The following is a 9293-nucleotide window of genomic DNA, read 5'->3' on the forward strand; positions in this document are numbered from 1 at the left end:
AAGTTCCATATAACATATTCATATCAATTGAGTACTAACATCATTCGAACGTATATAATTATACATCTCAAACACTTTTCTTTCATCTCTTTTTCACACTTAACATTTGATAGCTTATGCATAACATTTCACTCACATTCATTTCAAACTTATCATTCGATTATAAAAGCCCATTACATATTTACCAACATGTTATACTTGCCATTAGCCCATATAAGCATGATACAATACACTATCATTTCATCTTTAACATTCGGTTAAACCCTTATCTTACAAGGAACACCGAATTCACATAACATATCATTTCACCGTCATTACGCCTGCTAGGCACGAAGGCCCAAATACACATCATCGGTACGAAGCCTGCTAGGCACGAAGGCCCGAATACACATCACCTGTGACGAAGCTCGCTAGGCACGAAGGCTTAATATAATACCAGCACTAGGCTCGGGATTTATCCTCGATATAATACCAAAGACGAAGCTCGGGATTTAACCGGATATTTTACCAAAGACGAAGCTGCAGGTTTTAAGCCCGATACACATCAAATATCATGCATATTTAATCATATATTAACACATCTCATTCAACATATCACATTTCCATTTCACCATTCAAACTTAACCCATAGTGACCATTCGACTATAAGTCATATGCATAAATTATTTATCGCGCAACTTAGTTCAAGTAGAACCAAAAGGTCACGATTCATCTAATATATACATATTGCTCACTGATTCGCACACAACCTTTCAAATTAGCAATTATAAGATGGTTCCGCACATAGCCCATCCTTATCGATAATTTACGATGGTTTTACCCTTACTCACATATATGTCATAGGCATTTTTACCTATGCTTCTCAATTCACATTCATGATTCAATTCCAATCGATTTAACATGCCTAAGTACATATCACATACCTGAATAATTTACTTTACGGAACGAATCCAGATATCATATTAGCCCATAGTCTTATAGCACCACACTTTTAATGGTTTACCTCATCGAAGTTCACATTTAATCACTTTAGTGCCAAGCCATATTTGGCTACCACAAAGGACTAATAATAATAATTTTATACACATCATGGTTTCCTTTAAGTATTTAATAATCACAAATCGTGATATCTCCACCAGCACATATACGGCATAGTTTATTCATTGTAACACTAATTTAGTGCATCAAATTTCCAAATCCAATTCAACTTAAGCATAATAGCCATAATCGGCTTATAGCCTTAAATCATTACATATTCGGCACATTAACTAAATAAAATTTACATTCCCTTTACCATATTAATTTAACTCTTGGGCATATAAAAAAGAATCAAGCTTAAACACTTAAGAACTTACCTCGAATGTTGCCGAACGATTACAACGGCTATTCGATTACTTTCTCTTTTCTCTTATCCGAATTTGCCCCTCTATGCTCTTGAGCTTAAAATTTAAAGATTTTAAACTAGTCATTATTCGACTATTCAAGCATCACTTTCAAAATATAATATATATATATTCAACTTTCACACCTACTGATCATAGTAAGCTTATAAGAAATCAATAAGCAACTCATTAACAAATTTTTGTCAATGTTTACCACATAATCATAATTTCACTGCAAGCTGTCTTCCTAAGCAACAGTCACTAAATCATTTATAACTGGAGCTACGAAACTCCAAATCAAGTGCCGTTAATTTTCTCTGAAAATAGACCCATATATATTTTACCCATAAAATTTTCAAGATTTTTGGTTTGGCCAATCAATACCAGATTTTTCTTAAAGTTTCTCTTATTTCACTGCTTGACTAATCTGACCACTCTGCACTACGAATCAAATTTCTCATTGTACAGAATTCAAAATATGTTCTCGTTTATTTCATTTGAAACTAGACTCATTAAGAGTCTAAGCATATAAACTTCATCTTATAACCATATTTTTAAAATTTATAATGATTTTATAAAAATAGAACAGAGGATCTAGAAGTCATTCTGACGCTGTCCCACATCACTTCAAATATCTCATCATCAGAAATTCTTTTGCTTACACGGTTTCTTTTATAAGAAACTAGACTCATTAAGATTTAATTACATAATTTATTCAGCTTCTAATTCATCTCCCACAATTTATGGTGATTTTCCAAAATCACGTTACTGCTGCTGTCCCAAGCAGATTTATTACCAATTCACTCTTTCACACATACCTTGCATGGATGTTATTTAAACATGCATATCACAAATCAATCATCACATACCTATAACTTCACTTAAGCATAATCTTCCTTTCATCATTCTAAAGCACAACATTACTCAATATTATCCAAGTTTACATTCGGCCATAATACACACAACATGTTAGCCGATTTTCCCCCCTTAGCTTCTAAGGCACATGCATGCTCATTTGCTTGGCTCAACTTCATCTATTCTCCATTTTTTATCAAAAGAACATGAAACAACAACCATTTCTCTCATTTCCATTCATGACTGAATGCTCACAACACAACCAAAAATAAAAAAATATGCTTCATGGGTTAAGGTAGAAACAAGAAAAACCCATGAACATCAAAATAAAGCAAAGCACCATGAACTCACCTTGGATTTTCTTCCCAAGTGACTGAACATTCAAGAGCTCTTTTCCTCTCCTTTCTCTTCTATTTTCGGCTACCATGAACAAGGATGGACAAACTTTTCCTTCCATCATTTTGTTATTTTTAGTCTTTATTTTATGACATAAAATGACACATATCAATTAGTACCATAACTTCATGTCTTAAATTATTATTATCTAATGCACATATTGCTTCCCACCAACATCATGGCCGGCCACTACACATAAAATGGGGAGTTTGACATGCAAATCCTCCCATTTTACACTACAAATTATTTGCCCACTACAATTTGGCCTATAGCATTTTCAGAATTTTTCACATAGGTCCTATTTCATAATTTTACTCTCAAATGACAAAATCAAAGCATGAAATTTTCACACATGCACTTTCACATATAATAAACACAGAGTATAACATTTAATTATTTCTGTGACTCAGTTTTGTGATCCCGAAACCACTTTCTGACTAGGGCCAAATTAGGGCTATCACACATGTCCATTATTTTTATTTCAATAAAATGCATCTTTGTGTCTCATTTTGGAAAATATTCTTTTTTTTATTTCCATTTCATTCATGACTCATACCACACTGATAACTATTCTTAGATTCATTTATTCTTTGGGTCTTCCTTCGTTCCTATAACAAGTCTCCAGTTATCAATGATATGAGCGACTCTGTTACTGACTCAGAATCTCTTTTTAAGCAAGATATGTGTCTAGAGGAACCTCAGGACTTTGAAGATGATCGAGATTGTAACCTATCTCCTGATTGTTAAGAATGGTAGAATAAGATGAGAAACAAATCCTACTTTATAAAGAATTAGTAGAAATTGTAAGAGGTGAAGATTGGAGCTTGTATCACTATAGGGACAAAGCGAGACCTCATTGAGTTACTCTAAGAATTCAAAGATTTCTTTGCATGGCCATATCAAGACATGCCTGGGTTAAGTATTGATATCGTGGTACACCGGCTCCCCATAAAGGAAGAGAGCAAGCCAGTTCAAAAGAAGCTCCGAAGGATGAGGCCTGGCGTTTTGCTGAAAATAAAAGAGGAGGTCAAGAAGCAATTCAATGTTGGTTTCTTACAAGTGGTTAAATACTCAGAATGGGTAGCCAATATCATCCTCGTCCATAAAAAAGATGGGAAAGTATGAATGTGTGTAGACTAAAGGGACTTGAACAAAGCCAGCCCGAAAGACAATTTTCCGTTGCCTCACATTGACACTTTAGTTGACAACACGACAGGTTACTCACTGTTCTCCTTCATGGATGGCTTCTCAGGATACAACCAGATAAAGATGCATCCTGAAGGCATAGATAAGACCATATTTGTAACCATGTGGGGGACATTTTGCTATAAGGTGATGCTATTTAGACTGAAAAATGCGGGAGCAACATATCGGAGAGCCATGGTAACCTTGTTCCATGATATGATACACAAAGAAATTGAAGTTTATATCGACGATATGATCGCCAGATCCCGACTAGAAGAGGAGCATGTGCAAGTCTTGAGGAAATTATTCTTGAGATTGAGGAAAGTCCAGTTAAAGCTTAATCCAGCAAAATGTACCTTCGAGGCTAGGTCAGGGAAACTGCTAGGATTCGTAGTCAGCAAAAAAGGGATTGAGATTGAACCGGATAAAGTTAAGGCTATATAGGAGCTACCTCCACCGCGTACTCAAAGAGAAGTTTGAGTTTCTTAGGGAGGTTAAATTACATTTCCCGGTTCATTTCACAATTAACTAAGAAATGTGACCCCATATTCTGTCTTCTCAAGAAACACAATCCAGGTGTATGGGATGACAGATAGCAGAAAACTTTTGACAAGGTTAAACAATACATGTCCAATGCCCCAGTGCTGATGCCTCCTAATCTAGATAAGGCACTGATACTATATTTGATAGTATTTGAAAATTCTATGGGATGTGTGCTTGGCCAACACGATAAGTCAGGAAGGAAAGAAAGGGTGATATACTACCTTAGTAAGAAGTTCACTGAGTGTGAGACGAGATACTCACCAATTGAGAAGTTGTGTTGCGCCTTAATCTAGACAATCCGAAGATTGAAACAGTACATGTTGTACCACACAACTTGGCTCATCTCGAAACTAGACCCTTTATATACATGATAGAGTCTACTACTTTGAATGAAAGGATGGCCCAGTGGCAAATTTTGCTTTCCAAATTTGATATAGTCTATGTGAATCAGAAAGCTGTAAAAGGGAGTGCAATAATAGATTTTCTAGCCATTAGAGTTCTAGAAGATTACGAGCCTTTGAACTTTGACTTCCCAAATAAAGATTTAATGTATGTTTCAACCACTGAAGAAGACTTTCAAGAAGGCCATCATTGGAAACTAAACTTCGATGGAGCCTCAAAGGCTGTGGGTAACGGAATCGGGGTAGTTTTGGTATCCCCAAATGGAGATCATTATCCATTTACTAGTAAATTGGATTTTGATTGCACAAATAACATTGTAGAATACGAAGCATGCATCATGGGTATCTGTGCAGCCATAAAATGCGAGATCAAAGTACTAGAGGTATATGGGGATTCTGCGCTAGTGATCTATCAACTTAAAGGTGAATGAGAGACAAGAGATCCCAAGATGATCTATTATCAAAGGTTGGTCCTTAAATTAATTAAAGAGTTTGATGATATTACCTTCTGTTACCTCCTGCGAGAAGAAAATCAGATGGCTGACACCCTAGCAACTTTAGCTTCCATGGTCAAGGTGAACAGACAAGAGGATGTGAAACCGATCCAAATGAGTATTTATGAGGCTCCGACTCATTGTTACAACATCTAAGAAAAAGAAAATGATGATCATCCTTGGTATCATGATATACTGGGATATATGAAGAATCGTGAATACCCTAACCAAGCAACTGTGAATGATAAAAGGACATTGAGAAGACTAGCTAGTGGCTATGTCTTAGATGGAGAGATCCTATAAAAAAAAAGAAAGGATCAGGTGCTATTAAGATACATAGATGTTGTGGAGGATAAGAACATTTTGGAAGAAGTATATGAAAGTGTCTGTGGAATACATGCCAATGGTTTCACAATGGGATTCGGGTATTATTAGTCCACCATGGAAGGAAATTGCATCAATTATGCTAAAAAATGCTATAAGTGTCAAATTTATGGAGATAAAATTCAAGTACCTCCCTCACTTCTTCATGTTATGACTTCTCTATGGCCTTTCTTTATGTGGGGCATAGATGTTATTATTCCAATCTCACCTAAAGCATTTAACAGACATCGATTCCTTTTTGTGGTCATCGATTACTTTACAAAGTGGGTGGAAGCCGCTTCATATGCCAATGTCAAAAAGTTGGCAGTTAGCAAATTCTTGAAGAAAGAGACCATATGTCGGTATGAAATGTCAAAAAGGATCATATCTGACGATGAACTAAATTTGAACAACAACACGATATCAAAAGTTTGCAGTCTGTTAAAGATTAAACACCATATCACCCCAAAATGAACGGTGCAGTAGAGGCAACCAAAAAAAAAGATCGTGGGGAAAATAATCGGGACTCATAAAGATTGGCATGAGAAATTACCATCTATACTTATCAAACGTCTGTCATGGTTATAGAATGGAGACAATTTTGCCCGTTGAAGTCAAGATTCCTTCTCTCTGGGTTTTGTCAGAGCTGAAGATGGATGAAACAATATGGATCAAATCTCGATGTGATCAATTGAATCTAATTGAAGAGAAGAGGTTAAAAGTTATCCTTCATGGTCAGATGTACCAAATACAAATGATACGAGATTACAACAAAAAGGTTTGTCCCAGAGAATTCCATGAGGGAAACCTATTGCTAAAAAAGATCCTTTCTATCCTTTTTCAGAGGAAAGTGGATGCCAAACTAGGAAAGACCTTATGTGGTAAAGAAGCCTTTTTTAAAGGAACTCTGATTTTGACCGAGATGGATGGCAAAGAATCTACCTAATCCTGTGAATTCGAATTAAATCAAGAAATATTTCACTAAATAAACAAAAAACAAAAAAAGAAAAAAGAAAAAGAAAAGGCCAAGGTGAAAACCCGTAAAGGGCACTTTGAGACCAAAAGGGTTTTGAATTGAAAACCCAAGAAAGGGCAATTCAAATTTTGATTGAAGATGGGGCATGTAGTAGTCTTGTCTTCCTCGAACTAACAAGAAGGAGGGTTGTTGCATCTTGGGGCATCAACAAAGTATTCTACATCTTCTAAACACATATCAAGTTCAAAAGGACCTCGAAGGAGTTTACACGAAGAAGCTCATGCTACGATATCTGGGGCACCTGTTTTCATCTTATTCATTTTGTATTTTGGAAAATTTTCTATTTTGATTAATCTATTCATTTCAAGCTTTGCTCCCAATAAATTTCAACCTTGTCCACTACGATATTTTTCAAGCATTTTTCATTGAAATAACGATTAATGGACTAGTAATATTGAAACAAAAGGATTTTTTGCATGTTGCTCTAAAAAGCTTCTAAATAGTATAAGGACCTGAAACAGGACCACTAGTTAGAATTAACCAAATTCAAGAGTTGGAAACATTAGGGAAAGAATAGCCTAAATTGTGATTATTCTTCAGATTTTCTGTCAAAGATACCTGTTGAAGAAGAAGACAGAGTAATATGTCAGTGATATAACCTTGATGAACAACGAGTAGTGTCAACCTAAGCATTAAAAGAGGATCATTCTCAAAATTCTACATTTATCCAAATATCGTTCATACACATCTAGTTAGGAGCATTTGATTCATTTTTATCATGACATCCTAATCCCTTGGCATGAATAGACTCATGAAATAGATTCTACAGGTCATGTTCCCTAGAGAATAATGTAACAGATCAGAGAAACCATAAATCCAATACCCCTGAGGATGCAGTGGGATGGATTGAAATCATTATGGCAAATCTTATCTCCCTGAAAATTCAGTGGAGCAGATTGAAGTCACTAATCTTATGCCCCTGAAGTTGCAGCGGGATAGATTGAAGTTATCATGGCGAATCTTATCTCCCTAAAGTTCCAGTGGAGCAGATTAAAGCCACAAATCTTATACCCTTGAAGTTACAATGGGACGGATTGAAGTTATCACCACAGATCTTATCTCCCTGAAGTTACAGTGGAGTAGATTAAAAATTACAAACCTTATCTTTCTGAAGTTGTAGTAGAGCAGGTTGAAGTTGCAAGTCTTATCTCCTTGAAGTTGCAGTGAAGCAGACTGAAGATAGCGAATCTTATTTTCCTGAAGTTGCAGTGGAACAGATTGAAGCTATAAATTATAGATCTTATCCCTCTGAAGTTGTAATAAAGCATATTATAGCAAACTTTATCTCCATGAAGTTGTAGTGGAGCAGGTTGAAGTTATAAGTCTTATCTCCTTAAAGTTGCAGTAAAGCAGACTGAAGATAAAGAATCTTATTTCTCTGAAGTTGCAGTGGAACAAATTGAAGCTATAAATTAGATATCTTATCTCTCTGAAGTTGCAGTGGAGCAGATTAAAACCACAAACCTTATCTCCCTAAAGTTGCAGTGGAGCAGGTTAAAAGTTACAGATCTTATCTCCCTGAAGTTGCAGTGGAATAGATCGAAGATAGCAAACCTTATCTCTCTGTAGTTGTAGTGGAGCAGATTAAAAATAGGCTACAAATCTTATCTCACTGAAGTTGCAGTGGAGAAAATTAAAGCTACACACATTATCTCCCTGAAGTTACAGTGGAGTAAATTGAAGACACATATCTTATCTCCCTAAATTTGCAATGGAGTAGATTGAAGCTACAAGTTTTATCTCTTGGAAGTTGTAGTGGAGTGGATCGAAGCAATAATTCCTATACCCCTGAAGATGTAGTGGATTGGAACGAGGCTACTTGAAGAAGAGAAGCACCAAAAGAGGTTGAGACTCAGCAAGACTAGACAAAAATTGGCCCTTTTTAAAGTCTTTGCTTCGTTCCCATTACACGACAACGAGCAAAGAGGGGCAGCTGCAGTGGGCCATTTTTTCCCAGCCTAAAGATAAAATATAATGATAAATAAAACCCCAAAAAATTATATATATATATATATATATATATATATATATATAAGTCCAAATATTACAGTCCATTACAAAATAACAGACCCAAAATTACATGTGGCCCAAATTTACAATGACCCAATATAAAAAAAACCCTAACCCAATCACCTAAATAAGAAAAAGAAACCCTAGCTGCCCCTAGCCTCTGACAACCTCTTGCCATTGTCACTGTCACCTTTGCCACTGCCACCACTGCTCCACTACCCAATTACTCTTGCAAGGAAAACAAAAACACGCAATGAACAGTAATAATGTAATCAGCTATAAAGCCATGACATCAAGTTGTAATTTTTTTAGGAGGAGAAATCAAATACACAAAAAAAATTCAGAGACAAAAATTGAATCCAAAAAAAGAGATTTCGGAATAAAAAAATACAAAGAGTATTCTTTCTTTCTTTCTATTTTTTTTATTTTCAAAAATAAAAAACAAAATAAAGAAAGGTGAGAAACTCACTGTTGTTGCATGTCAGAAAAGAAAGAGAGACGAAACATTTCTCTATTTTTCGTCGAGTTTGATCGAGTTTTTGGAGTTTTTGGTCGCGAATCTAGGCTGAGGGTAAAAAAGGGAAACCAAAAAAGCTTTTTTTCATTTCGCTAGCCACTGTGGACGGTG

Source organism: Gossypium arboreum, chromosome 2 (assembly GCF_025698485.1).
Source record: "Gossypium arboreum isolate Shixiya-1 chromosome 2, ASM2569848v2, whole genome shotgun sequence".
NCBI lineage: Eukaryota > Viridiplantae > Streptophyta > Magnoliopsida > Malvales > Malvaceae > Gossypium > Gossypium arboreum.